Consider the following 14744-nt stretch of genomic DNA (forward strand, 5'->3'; position numbering starts at 1 on the left):
TAAGATATCATCATGTTGAAATTCTACCTGTCTGGTCAGCAGGTCTAAGGGAAGTAACTCTAAGTACAAAAACTAGAAACCATTAGAAAGTGAGTCGCAGCGAGTAATTCTGATGAAACTACAAAGAGCGAAAAAAGAGAAAACATAGACCTTTGTGTAGCTACAACATAGAAACAACAAAACTACAAATTGATCACCCTGCAGCCAAGAAAGGGGGGGGGGGCAATCCAGAGGAACACATACACTACCAAACATGAGATGACAAGACAGAAAATGTCCTCCTTTCACTTGTCCATCACAAAAATTCCTTTTATGTGCCACCTTAATTATTTGAAAAAATGCCAAAAGTGCAAAAGTCCAAGAAACTAAGAAAAAATGAACACCAGGTCACTGTCCTACACTTCCATAATATACACAGATAGAGCAAAACATAATAAATACACAGTCACATGTACATGCAAAATACATACATAAATCTATTCATACATACAATCATTCATTTTAAGGACAATCTAATACATTTTCTTAACTTACCTTCCTCCTTTGACCATGTCAACTGTACAGGGCTTTACTAATTTCTATCTTCTCTTACCCCCCCCCCCCCCTCCTCTCTTCAATAGACCCAAATCACCACTAACCCCATTACCGCAGTAAACTAATTCAAATTTTTGCTAAATTTTCTCTCGAAATGTCATCAATCTTCAAATAATTAGCTAAAAATAACATTTCATGACTTTCAAATCACTTTAAAGTGTAAAAATTGGGGTCTCTATAGGGAAAAGACCACTAATTATTTTCCCATAGACTCCATACAAACCTTAGGCCCTCTCAGTACTTTACTATGACAATTTCAGAAAAATCTTTAGCATCATTTCAAACTTTGTTCTAAGCCCTAACAAAAAATACTGAAAAAAATATATGGTCCCATTGCGTTTATAGGTCAAAATTGCAGTTATTTTCAACTTATAGAGATTCGCAGTAAATAACACGCGACATAAAAAATCAACCCCCACTCCTAAAATCTTCCCTGGTATTTCTATAGTTTCTGTAATATTCCCTCATCCCATCATTTATTTCAAAGGTCATTAATTTTACTTTAAAATGAAAACAATTAAATACCTGATTTCAGCCAATGGCGTAACGCCTACCCATTCAGTATTCTGTTTAATGTTCCATAACAAACAAAGCCATGTGTGCATCCGGGGATTTGGTGCTCTCATTCCTATACTTACATACTTACCTGTCCCAGAATTAGTCAATTGTGGTAATTTCAAAGACTATACACCTACCTGTGAACATGTATGAAATTTGAGTCCTGTGACTTCAGTGTATTGGATACTGTGACCATCTCAAATGATGACACCTTACTGCTACCAGCACAGTTCAAAGGAGTGAATGACGTCTGGGCCGGTGATGATATTTGGATATATTGGTGACTGTAATAAATAAAATATTTGTACAATGAATTGTTTTTGTGTTTTAATGTTAATAAAGTGATATTAAGTCAAAATTGAGTCAATAATTTCATAAGGGTGGATTCTACCCAGAATTAGGTAAAAAGCTCCAAAATTGGATAAATCATAGTTAATTAAGCAAAATTCAAAGGTTTTAAAAAGACTGATATAGAATTTTTTTTATGCTTATGCAAAGTAAATTATTTAAGACTCTGATATACTAATTGATTCTTATCTAATCCCTCCTATTGCTTAAGTATGTACAAAAAAGTTTCCCCACCCCCCAGTGAAAAACACTTAAAGAAATAGCAGGTGCCCCCTTTTATTTTTGTTTACAATTAATTTAGACATTTAAATCAATCCTTTTGATAACAAATCAAAGTTCAATGTCTGTAGTCTTATACATTACAATCAGAAGCTACTTTTCGAATTTTATGCTAAGAAAAGGAGAATTTAAATAATTTTTTTTTAAAAATTAAAGAAAAGCAAAAACTGACTTCAACCCCCAAAATGTACTATACAATAAGAGGCTGGAAAGTTAATAAATAAAAAATTTACCTGCAATGTACAGAAAACTGTCCGACAAAATACATCGGGTGGGTAGGGAGTCTCCATTTTCTTCTTATATAGAGAAAATGCCCCTGCTGATCAGAGACCGAGCACTCCCGGGGCCAAGAAAGCTGAAAGATGAAATTCCTCTAAAGTGCTTAAATGAAAATAAATCAATAAAATTAGTCAAATTAAGCATAAATCATGAAAGAAACAACAATATTTTTCAAGTTTTCTAAAAATTTCCTTAATTACATGTCTTCTACATAGCTAAATGTATGAAAAATGGATCCGCCAAGGGTGGAATAGAATACATGTTTTTTCAATATTACATAATATTACATGTAAATATAATAAAGGTCAAATGTCATACATGCAGTTCAAGGTCATTACAATAATTTATGAAAAAAAATCAGAAGCCAAAGGTCACAACTGTTAAGATATCATCATGTTGAAATTCTACCTGTCTGGTCAGCAGGTCTAAGGGAAGTAACTCTAAGTACAAAAACTAGAAACCATTAGAAAGTGAGTCGCAGCGAGTAATTCTGATGAAACTACAAAGAGCGAAAAAAGAGAAAACATAGACCTTTGTGTAGCTACAACATAGAAACAACAAAACTACAAATTGATCACCCTGCAGCCAAGAAAGGGGGGGGGGGCAATCCAGAGGAACACATACACTACCAAACATGAGATGACAAGACAGAAAATGTCCTCCTTTCACTTGTCCATCACAAAAATTCCTTTTATGTGCCACCTTAATTATTTGAAAAAATGACAAAAGTGCAAAAGTCTAAGAAACTAAAAAAAAATGAACACCAGGTCACTGTCCTACACTTCCATAATATATACAGATAGAGCAAAACATAATAAATACACAGTCACATGTACATGCAAAATACATACATAAATCTATGCATACATACAATCATTCATCTTAAGAACAATCTAATACATTTTCTTAACTTACCTTCCTCCTTTGACCATGTCAACTGTACAGGGCTTTACTAATTTCTATCTTCTCTTACCCCCCCCCCCCCCCCTCCTCTCTTTAATAGACCCAAATCACCACTAACCCCATTACCGCAGTAAACTAATTCAAATTTTTGCTAAATTTTCTCTCGAAATGTCATCAATCTTCAAATAATTAGCTAAAAATAACATTTCATGACTTTCAAATCACTTTAAAGTGTAAAAATTGGGGTCTCTATAGGGAAAAGACCACTAATTATTTTCCCATAGAACTCCATACAAACCTTAGGCCCTCTCAGTACTTTACTATGACAATTTCAGAAAAATCTTTAGCATCATTTCAAACTTTGTTCTAAGCCCTAACAAAAAATACTGAAAAAAATATATGGTCCCATTGCGTTTATAGGTCAAAATTGCAGTTATTTTCAACTTATAGAGATTCGCAGTAAATAACACGCGACATAAAAAATCAACCCCCACTCCTAAAATCTTCCCTGGTATTTCTATAGTTTCTGTAATATTCCCTCATCCCATCATTTATTTCAAAGGTCATTAATTTTACTTTAAAATGAAAACAATTAAATACCTGATTTCAGCCAATGGCGTAACGCCTACCCATTCAGTATTCTGTTTAATGTTCCATAACAAACAAAGCCATGTGTGCATCCGGGGATTTGGTGCTCTCATTCCTATACTTACATACTTACCTGTCCCAGAATTAGTCAATTGTGGTAATTTCAAAGACTATACACCTACCTGTGAACATGTATGAAATTTGAGTCCTGTGACTTCAGTGTATTGGATACTGTGACCATCTCAAATGATGACACCTTACTGCTACCAGCACAGTTCAAAGGAGTGAATGACGTCTGGGCCGGTGATGATATTTGGATATATTGGTGACTGTAATAAATAAAATATTTGTACAATGAATTGTTTTTGTGTTTTAATGTTAATAAAGTGATATTAAGTCAAAATTGAGTCAATAATTTCATAAGGGTGGATTCTACCCAGAATTAGGTAAAAAGCTCCAAAATTGGATAAATCATAGTTAATTAAGCAAAATTCAAAGGTTTTAAAAAGACTGATATAGAATTTTTTTATGCTTATGCAAAGTAAATTATTTAAGACTCTGATATACTAATTGATTCTTATCTAATCCCTCCTATTGCTTAAGTATGTACAAAAAAGTTTCCCCACCCCCCAGTGAAAAACACTTAAAGAAATAGCAGGTGCCCCCTTTTATTTTTGTTTACAATTAATTTAGACAAGTTTAAATCAATCCTTTTGATAACAAATCAAAGTTCAATATCTGTAGTCTTATACATTACAATCAGAAGCTACTTTTTGAATTTCATGCTAAGAAAAGGAGAATTTAAATAATTTTTTTTAAAAATTAAAGAAAAGCAAAAACTGACTTCAACCCCCAAAATGTACTATACAATAAGAGGCTGGAAAGTTAATAAATAAAAAATTTACCTGCAATGTACAGAAAACTGTCCGACAAAATACATCGGGTGGGTAGGGAGTCTCCATTTTCTTCTTATATAGAGAAAATGCCCCTGCTGATCAGAGACCGAGCACTCCCGGGGCCAAGAAAGCTGAAAGATGAAATTCCTCTAAAGTGCTTAAATGAAAATAAATCAATAAAATTAGTCAAATTAAGCATAAATCATGAAAGAAACAACAATATTTTTCAAGTTTTCTAAAAATTTCCTTAATTACATGTCTTCTACATAGCTAAATGTATGAAAAATGGATCCGCCAAGGGTGGAATACATGTTTTTTCAATATTACATAATATTACATGTAAATATAATAAAGGTCAAATGTCATACATGCAGTTCAAGGTCATTACAATAATTTATGAAAAAAAATCAGAAGCCAAAGGTCACAACTGTTAAGATATCATCATGTTGAAATTCTACCTGTCTGGTCAGCAGGTCTAAGGGAAGTAACTCTAAGTACAAAAACTAGAAACCATTAGAAAGTGAGTCGCAGCGAGTAATTCTGATGAAACTACAAAGAGCGAAAAAAGAGAAAACATAGACCTTTGTGTAGCTACAACATAGAAACAACAAAACTACAAATTGATCACCCTGCAGCCAAGAAAGGGGGGGGGGGGCAATCCAGAGGAACACATACACTACCAAACATGAGATGACAAGACAGAAAATGTCCTCCTTTCACTTGTCCATCACAAAAATTCCTTTTATGTGCCACCTTAATTATTTGAAAAAATGCCAAAAGTGCAAAAGTCTAAGAAACTAAAAAAAATGAACACCAGGTCACTGTCCTACACTTCCATAATATACACAGATAGAGCAAAACATAATAAATACACAGTCACATGTACATGCAAAATACATACATAAATCTATGCATACATACAATCATTCATCTTAAGAACAATCTAATACATTTTCTTAACTTACCTTCCTCCTTTGACCATGTCAACTGTACAGGACTTTACTAATTTCTATCTTCTCTACCCCCCCCCCCCCCCCCCCCCTCCTCTCTTCAATAGACCCAAATCACCACTAACCCCATTACCGCAGTAAACTAATTCAAATTTTTGCTAAATTTTCTCTCGAAATGTCATCAATCTTCAAATAATTAGCTAAAAATAACATTTCATGACTTTCAAATCACTTTAAAGTGTAAAAATTGGGGTCTCTATAGGGAAAAGACCACTAATTATTTTCCCATAGAACTCCATACAAACCTTAGGCCCTCTCAGTACTTTACTATGACAATTTCAGAAAAATCTTTAGCATCATTTCAAACTTTGTTCTAAGCCCTAACAAAAAATACTGAAAAAAATATATGGTCCCATTGCGTTTATAGGTCAAAATTGCAGTTATTTTCAACTTATAGAGATTCGCAGTAAATAACACGCGACATAAAAAATCAACCCCCACTCCTAAAATCTTCCCTGGTATTTCTATAGTTTCTGTAATATTCCCTCATCCCATCATTTATTTCAAAGGTCATTAATTTTACTTTAAAATGAAAACAATTAAATACCTGATTTCAGCCAATGGCGTAACGCCTACCCATTCAGTATTCTGTTTAATGTTCCATAACAAACAAAGCCATGTGTGCATCCGGGGATTTGGTGCTCTCATTCCTATACTTACATACTTACCTGTCCCAGAATTAGTCAATTGTGGTAATTTCAAAGACTATACACCTACCTGTGAACATGTATGAAATTTGAGTCCTGTGACTTCAGTGTATTGGATACTGTGACCATCTCAAATGATGACACCTTACTGCTACCAGCACAGTTCAAAGGAGTGAATGACGTCTGGGCCGGTGATGATATTTGGATATATTGGTGACTGTAATAAATAAAATATTTGTACAATGAATTGTTTTTGTGTTTTAATGTTAATAAAGTGATATTAAGTCAAAATTGAGTCAATAATTTCATAAGGGTGGATTCTACCCAGAATTAGGTAAAAAGCTCCAAAATTGGATAAATCATAGTTAATTAAGCAAAATTCAAAGGTTTTAAAAAGACTGATATAGAATTTTTTTTATGCTTATGCAAAGTAAATTATTTAAGACTCTGATATACTAATTGATTCTTATCTAATCCCTCCTATTGCTTAAGTATGTACAAAAAAGTTTCCCCACCCCCCAGTGAAAAACACTTAAAGAAATAGCAGGTGCCCCCTTTTATTTTTGTTTACAATTAATTTAGACAAGTTTAAATCAATCCTTTTGATAACAAATCAAAGTTCAATATCTGTAGTCTTATACATTACAATCAGAAGCTACTTTTTGAATTTCATGCGAGAAGAATTTAAATAATTTTTTTTAAAAATTAAAGAAAAGCAAAAACTGACTTCAACCCCCAAAATGTACTATACAATAAGAGGCTGGAAAGTTAATAAATAAAAAATTTACCTGCAATGTACAGAAAACTGTCCGACAAAATACATCGGGTGGGTAGGGAGTCTCCATTTTCTTCTTATATAGAGAAAATGCCCCTGCTGATCAGAGACCGAGCACTCCCGGGGCCAAGAAAGCTGAAAGATGAAATTCCTCTAAAGTGCTTAAATGAAAATAAATCAATAAAATTTCAAATGTCATACATGCAGTTCAAGGTCATTACAATAATTTATGAAAAAAAATCAGAAACTACAAAGGTCATCAACAGTTAAGATATCATCAAGGAACACAAATTCTACCAAACATGAGTCAGCAGAAAATGTCCTCCTTTCACTTGAAGTTTTATGTGCCACCTTAATTATTTGAAAAAATGTAGTGCAAAAAAAACTAGAAAAAAATGAAAAGTCACTGTCCTACACTTCCATAATATCTGATGAAACATAATAAATACACAGTCACAAATGCAGAAAACATATATAAATGTAGCATACATACAAATTCATCTTAAGAACAAAATACATTTTCTTAACTTACCTTCCTCCCTGACCATGTCAACAGCCCCCCTCTCTTCAATAGACCCAAATCAACACACCCCATTACCGCAGTAAACTAATTCAAATTTTTGAGATGACAAGACAGAAAATGTCCTCCTTTCACTTGTCCATCAAAAAAAATGTGCAGGCCCTCTCAGTACTTTACTATGACAATTTCAGAAAAAAGCATCATTTCCTCTTGGAAAAGACCACAAAAAATTATTTTGTCATTGCAGTTATTTTCAAACTTAATTCCAGTAAATATAACTCAACCCCCTCTCAGTATGGTGACAAGTTTCAGTAAAAAATGTACCTTTGCAAAATACATTACATAAATTTATGCATCCGGGCTTTCATAGGTGGGAAAATTTTAATTGATAAATACACATTTAAGAACAAGATTTTTCTGAAATAACATTTTCAAAATACCTTACTGACCATGTCAAAGGTACAGAGTTTTACTAATAATTCTATCTTCTCTTTTCTCTTCAAATAGACCCAAATTTTACTAACCCAATTACCGCAGTAATGTTCATTTTTTTGCTAAATTTTGAAGATCGAAATGTCATCAAGAATAATTAGCTAAAATTTGAAATATTTCATGACTTTCAAATCACTTTAAGAGTGTAAAAATTGGGGGGGTAAGAGAAGATAGAAATTGGTAAAGACCACTAATTTCCAGAAAATGTAACCTCTTAAATGAATGATATTTATGTATGGTAATTATCAGAAATTATGTTGTACATGATTTTATTATGTTTTACCTAATAAAGTGTAATAGTGAAAAACCACCTTTTGCTCTAAAATTGGATAAATCAATAATTAAGCAAAATACAAAGGAATTTTTGTACTGAAAGGAGGACAGATGCTTCATGCAAAGTAAATTAAAACACAATTGGAATTTGTAATTCAGTTGTACAAAAGGTTTTTTTTCCCCAAAAATTTGTAGTTTAAAATCTTCCCTTTTATTTTTGTTTTTGTACTTATTTATTTAAACAATTTTAGAACAAATCAAATTTTGTGACCTTTAATCTGATTTTTTTTCATAAATTATTGTAATGACCTTGAACTGCATTATAAAATTTACATGTAATAATATGTAATATTGAAAAACATTATCATTTTTACATACATTCATGATTTATGCTTAATTTGACTAATTTTATTGATTTATTTTCATTTAAGCACTTTAGAGGAATTTCATCTTTGATGGCCCCAGGTCTCTGATCAAAGTCAGGGGCATTTTCTCTATATATAAGAAGAAAATTAAAGACTAATTTCACCCAATGATGTATTTTGTCGGACAGTTTTCTGTACATTGCAGGTATTTTTTTATTTATTAACTTTCCAGCCTCTTATTGTGTACATTTTGGGGGTTGAAGTCAGTTTTTGCTTTTCTTTAATTTAAAAAAAAAATTATTTAAATTCTCCTTTTCTTAGCATGAAATTCAAAAAGTAGCTTCTGATTGTAATGTATAAGACTACAGATATTGAACTTTGATTTGTTATCAAAAGGATTGATTTACTCTTGTCTAAATTAATTGTAAACAAAAATTGGATATTTCTTTAAGTGTTTTTCACTGGGGGGTGGGGAAACTTTTTTGTACATACTTAAGCAATAGGAGGGATTAGATAAGAATCAATTAGTATATCAGAGTCTTAAATAATTTGTTTTGCATAAGCATAAAAAAATTCTATATCAGTCTTTTTAAAACCTTTGAATTTTGCTTAATTAACTATGATTTATCCAATTTTTGGGTAGAATCCACCCTTATGAAATTATTGACTCAATTTTGACTTAATATCACTTTATTAACATTAAAACACAAAAAAAATTCATTGTACAAATATTTTATTTATTACAGTCACCAATATATCCAAATATCATCACCGGCCCAGATGTCATTCACTCCTTTGAACTGTGCTGGTAGCAGTAAGGTGTCATCATTTGAGATGGTCACAGTATCCAATACACTGAAGTCACAGGACTCAAATTTCATACATGTTCACAGGTAGGTGTATAGTCTTTGAAATTACCACAATTGACTAATTCTGGGACAGGTAAGTATGTAAGTATAGGAATGAGAGTACCAAATACCGGATGAACACATGGCTTTGTTTGTTATGGAACATTAAACAGAATACTGAATGGGTAGGCGTTACGCCATTGGCTGAAATCAGGTATTTAATTGTTTTCATTTTAAAGTAAAATTAATGACCTTTGAAATAAATGATGGGATGAGGGAATATTACAGAAACTATAGAAATACCAGGGAAGATTTTAGGAGTGGGGGTTGATTTTTTATGTCGCGTGTTATTTACTGCGAATCTCTATAAGTTGAAAATAACTGCAATTTTGACCTATAAACGCAATGGGACCATATATTTTTTTCAGTATTTTTTGTTAGGGCTTAGAACAAAGTTTGAAATGATGCTAAAGATTTTTCTGAAATTGTCATAGTAAAGTACTGAGAGGGCCTAAGGTTTGTATGGAGTTCTATGGGAAAATAATTAGTGGTCTTTTCCCTATAGAGACCCCAATTTTTACACTGTAAAGTGATTTGAAAGTCATGAAATGTTATTTTTAGCTAATTATTTGAAGATTGATGACATTTCGAGAGAAAATTTAGCAAAAATTTGAATTAGTTTACTGCGGTAATGGGGTTAGTGGTGATTTGGGTCTTTTGAAGAGAGAAGGGGGGGGGGGGGGGTAAGAGAAGATAGAATTTAGTAAAGCCCTGTACAGTTGACATGGTCAAAGGAGGAAGGTAAGTTAAGAAAATGTATTAGATTGTTCTTAAGATGAATGATTGTATGTATGCATAGATTTATGTATGTATTTTGCATGTACATGTGACTGTGTATTTATTATGTTTTGCTCTATCTGTGTATATTATGGAAGTGTAGGACAGTGACCTGGTGTTCATTTTTTTTAGTTTCTTAGACTTTTGCACTTTTGGCATTTTTTCAAATAATTAAGGTGGCACATAAAAGGAATTTTTGTGATGGACAAGTGAAAGGAGGACATTTTCTGTCTTGTCATCTCATGTTTGGTAGTGTATGTGTTCCTCTGGATTGCCCCCCCCCCCTTTCTTGGCTGCAGGGTGATCAATTTGTAGTTTTGTTGTTTCTATGTTGTAGCTACACAAAGGTCTATGTTTTCTCTTTTTTCGCTATTTGTAGTTTCATCAGAATTACTCGCTGCGACTCACTTTCTAATGGTTTCTAGTTTTTGTACTTAGAGTTACTTCCCTTAGACCTGCTGACCAGACAGGTAGAATTTCAACATGATGATATCTTAACTGTTGTGACCTTTGGCTTCTGATTTTTTTTCATAAATTATTGTAATGACCTTGAACTGCATGTATGACATTTGACCTTTATTATATTTACATGTAATAATATGTAATATTGAAAAACATGTATTCCACCCTTGGCGGATCCATTTTTCATACATTTAGCTATGTAGAAGACATGTAATTAAGGAAATTTTTAGAAAACTTGAAAAATATTGTTGTTTCTTTCATGATTTATGCTTAATTTGACTAATTTTATTGATTTATTTTCATTTAAGCACTTTAGAGGAATTTCATCTTTCAGCTCTCTTGGCCCCGGGAGTGCTCGGTCTCTGATCAGCAGGGGCATTTTCTCTATATAAGAAGAAAATGGAGACTCCCTACCCACCCGATGTATTTTGTCGGACAGTTTTCTGTACATTGCAGGTAAATTTTTTATTTATTAACTTTCCAGCCTCTTATTGTATAGTACATTTTGGGGTTTGAAGTCAGTTTTTGCTTTTCTTTAATTTAAAAAAAAAATTATTTAAATTCTCCTTTTCTTAGCATGAAATTCAAAAAGTAGCTTCTGATTGTAATGTATAAGACTACAGATATTGAACTTTGATTTGTTATCAAAAGGATTGATTTACTCTTGTCTAAATTAATTGTAAACAAAAATAAAAGGGGGCACCTGCTATTCCTTTAAGTGTTTTTCACTGGGGGGTGGGGAAACTTTTTTGTACATACTTAAGCAATAGGAGGGATTAGATAAGAATCAATTAGTATATCAGAGTCTAAAATAATTTACTTTGCATAAGCATAAAAAAATTCTATATCGGTCTTTTTAAAACCTTTGAATTTTGCTTAATTATCTATGATTTATCCAATTTTGGAGCTTTTTACCTAATTCTGGGTAGAATCCACCCTTATGAAATTATTGACTCAATTTTAACTTAATATCACTTTATTAACATTAAAACACAAAAACAATTCATTGTACAAATATTTTATTTATTACAGTCACCAATATATCCAAATATCATCACCGGCCCAGACGACGTTCACTCCTTTGAACTGTGCTGGTAGCAGTAAGGTGTCATCATTTGAGATGGTCACAGTATCCAATACACTGAAGTCACAGGACTCAAATTTCATACATGTTCACAGGTAGGTGTATAGTCTTTGAAATTACCACAATTGACTAATTCTGAGACAGGTAAGTATGTAAGTATAGGAATGAGAGCACCAAATCCCCGGATGCACACATGGCTTTGTTTGTTATGGAAGATTAAACAGAATACTGAATGGGTAGGCGTTACCCCATTGGCTGAAATCAGGTATTTAATTGTTTTCATTTTAAAGTAAAATTAATGACCTTTGAAATAAATGATGGGATGAGGGAATATTACAGAAACTATAGAAATGCCAGGGAAGATTTTAGGAGTGGGGGTTGATTTTTTATGTCGCGTGTTATTTACTGCGAATCTCTATAAGTTGAAAATAACTGCAATTTTGACCTATAAACGCAATGGGACCATATATTTTTTTCAGTATTTTTTGTTAGGGCTTAGAACAAAGTTTGAAATGATGCTAAAGATTTTTCTGAAATTGTCATAGTAAAGTACTGAGAGGGCCTAAGGTTTGTATGGAGTTCTATGGGAAAATAATTAGTGGTCTTTTCCCTATAGAGACCCCAATTTTTACACGGTAAAGTGATTTGAAAGTCATGAAATGTTATTTTTAGCTAATTATTTGAAGATTGATGACATTTCGAGAGAAAATTTAGCAAAAATTTGAATTAGTCTACTGCGGTAATGGGGTTAGTGGTGATTTGGGTCTATTGAAGAGAGGGGGGGGGGGGGGTAAGAGAAGATAGAAATTAGTAAAGCCCTGTACAGTTGACATGGTCAAAGGAGGAAGGTAAGGTAAGAAAATGTATTAGATTTTTCTTAAGATGAATGATTGTATGTATGCATAGATTTTATGTATGTATTTTGCATGTACATGTGACTGTGTATTTATTATGTTTTACTCTATCTGTGTATATTATGGAAGTGTAGGACAGTGACCTGGTGTTCATTTTTTTTTAGTTTCTTAGACTTTTGCACTTTTGGCATTTTTTCAAATAATTAAGGTGGCACATAAAAGGAATTTTTGTGATGGACAAGTGAAAGGAGGACATTTTCTGTCTTGTCATCTCATGTTTGGTAGTGTATGTGTTCCTCTGGATTGCCCCCCCCCCCCCTTTCTTGGCTGCAGGGTGATCAATTTGTAGTTTTGTTGTTTCTATGTTGTAGCTACACAAAGGTCTATGTTTTCTCTTTTTTCGCTCTTTGTAGTTTCATCAGAATTACTCGCTGCGACTCACTTTTTAATGGTTTCTAGTTTTTGTACTTAGAGTTACTTCCCTTAGACCTGCTGACCAGACAGGTAGAATTTCAACATGATGATATCTTAACTGTTGTGACCTTTGGCTTCTGATTTTTTTTCATAAATTATTGTAATGACCTTGAACTGCATGTATGACATTTGACCTTTATTATATTTACATGTAATAATATGTAATATTGAAAAACATGTATTCCACCCTTGGCGGATCCATTTTTCATACATTTAGCTATGTAGAAGACATGTAATTAAGAAAATTTTCAGAAAACTTGAAAAATATTGTTGTTTCTTTCATGATTTATGCTTAATTTGACTAATTTTATTGATTTATTTTCATTTAAGCACTTTAGAGGAATTTCATCTTTCAGCTCTCTTGGCCCCGGGAGTGCTCGGTCTCTGATCAGCAGGGGCATTTTCTCTATATAAGAAGAAAATGGAGACTCCCTACCCACCCGATGTATTTTGTCGGACAGTTTTCTGTACATTGCAGGTAAATTTTTTATTTATTAACTTTCCAGCCTCTTATTGTATAGTACATTTTGGGGTTTGAAGTCAGTTTTTGCTTTTCTTTAATTTAAAAAAAAAATTATTTAAATTCTCCTTTTCTTAGCATGAAATTCAAAAAGTAGCTTCTGATTGTAATGTATAAGACTACAGATATTGAACTTTGATTTGTTATCAAAAGGATTGATTTACTCTTGTCTAAATTAATTGTAAACAAAAATAAAAGGGGGCACCTGCTATTCCTTTAAGTGTTTTTCACTGGGGGGTGGGGAAACTTTTTTGTACATACTTAAGCAATAGGAGGGATTAGATAAGAATCAATTAGTATATCAGAGTCTTAAATAATTTACTTTGCATAAGCATAAAAAAATTCTATATCAGTCTTTTTAAAACCTTTGAATTTTGCTTAATTATCTATGATTTATCCAATTTTGGAGCTTTTTACCTAATTCTGGGTAGAATCCACCCTTATGAAATTATTGACTCAATTTTAACTTAATATCACTTTATTAACATTAAAACACAAAAACAATTCATTGTACAAATATTTTATTTATTACAGTCACCAATATATCCAAATATCATCACCGGCCCAGACGTCATTCACTCCTTTGAACTGTGCTGGTAGCAGTAAGGTGTCATCATTTGAGATGGTCACAGTATCCAATACACTGAAGTCACAGGACTCAAATTTCATACATGTTCACAGGTAGGTGTATAGTCTTTGAAATTACCACAATTGACTAATTCTGGGACAGGTAAGTATGTAAGTATAGGAATGAGAGCACCAAATCATTTTGGGGTTGAAGTCCGGATGCACACATGGCTTTGTTTGTTATGGAACATTAAACAGAATACTGAATGGGTAGGCGTTACCCCATTGGCTGAAATCAGGTATTTAATTGTTTTCATTTTAAAGTAAAATTAATGACCTTTGAAATAAATGATGGGATGAGGGAATATTACAGAAACTATAGAAATACCAGGGAAGATTTTAGGAGTGGGGGTTGATTTTTTATGTCGCGTGTTATTTACTGCGAATCTCTATAAGTTGAAAATAACTGCAATTTTGACCTATAAACGCAATGGGACCATATATTTTTTTCAGTATTTTTTGTTAGGGCTTAGAACAAAGTTTGAAATGATGCTAAAGATTTTTCTGAAAT

At 32.5% G+C, this 14744-nt stretch overlaps 2 long non-coding RNA genes across 8 annotated transcripts; one reads left to right on the forward strand and one right to left on the reverse strand.

Moving 5' to 3' along the window:
* Window positions 1–1109: 1109 nt before the first annotated feature.
* Window positions 1110–7057, reverse strand: LOC134270255 (uncharacterized). Of its 3 annotated transcripts, none has more exons than XR_009992755.1 (6): window positions 6891–7057; window positions 6173–6319; window positions 4455–4576; window positions 3732–3878; window positions 2013–2160; window positions 1110–1436 (listed from the first exon to the last, which is right to left on the reverse strand). It is a non-coding gene; the product is annotated as an uncharacterized LOC134270255 (long non-coding RNA). The 3 variants fall into 3 exon arrangements; XR_009992754.1 differs by having other exon boundaries at window positions 2013–2134; window positions 4455–4602; XR_009992751.1 differs by having other exon boundaries at window positions 4455–4602.
* A 2219-nt stretch (window positions 7058–9276) lies between these two features.
* Window positions 9277–14340, forward strand: LOC134270270 (uncharacterized). 5 transcript variants are annotated; one of them, XR_009992758.1, is made up of 5 exons: window positions 9277–9420; window positions 10983–11130; window positions 11707–12023; window positions 13417–13564; window positions 14141–14340. It is a non-coding gene; the product is annotated as an uncharacterized LOC134270270 (long non-coding RNA). The 5 variants fall into 5 exon arrangements; XR_009992769.1 differs by having other exon boundaries at window positions 13443–13564; window positions 14141–14339; XR_009992764.1 differs by having other exon boundaries at window positions 11009–11130; window positions 14141–14339.
* The last annotated feature ends 404 nt before the right edge of the window (window positions 14341–14744 follow it).

Source organism: Saccostrea cucullata, unplaced genomic scaffold (genome assembly GCF_032062105.1).
Source record: "Saccostrea cucullata isolate Sc308-1 unplaced genomic scaffold, CSIRO_AGI_Scuc_v1 ctg14278, whole genome shotgun sequence".
Taxonomy (NCBI): Eukaryota; Metazoa; Mollusca; class Bivalvia; order Ostreida; family Ostreidae; genus Saccostrea; species Saccostrea cuccullata.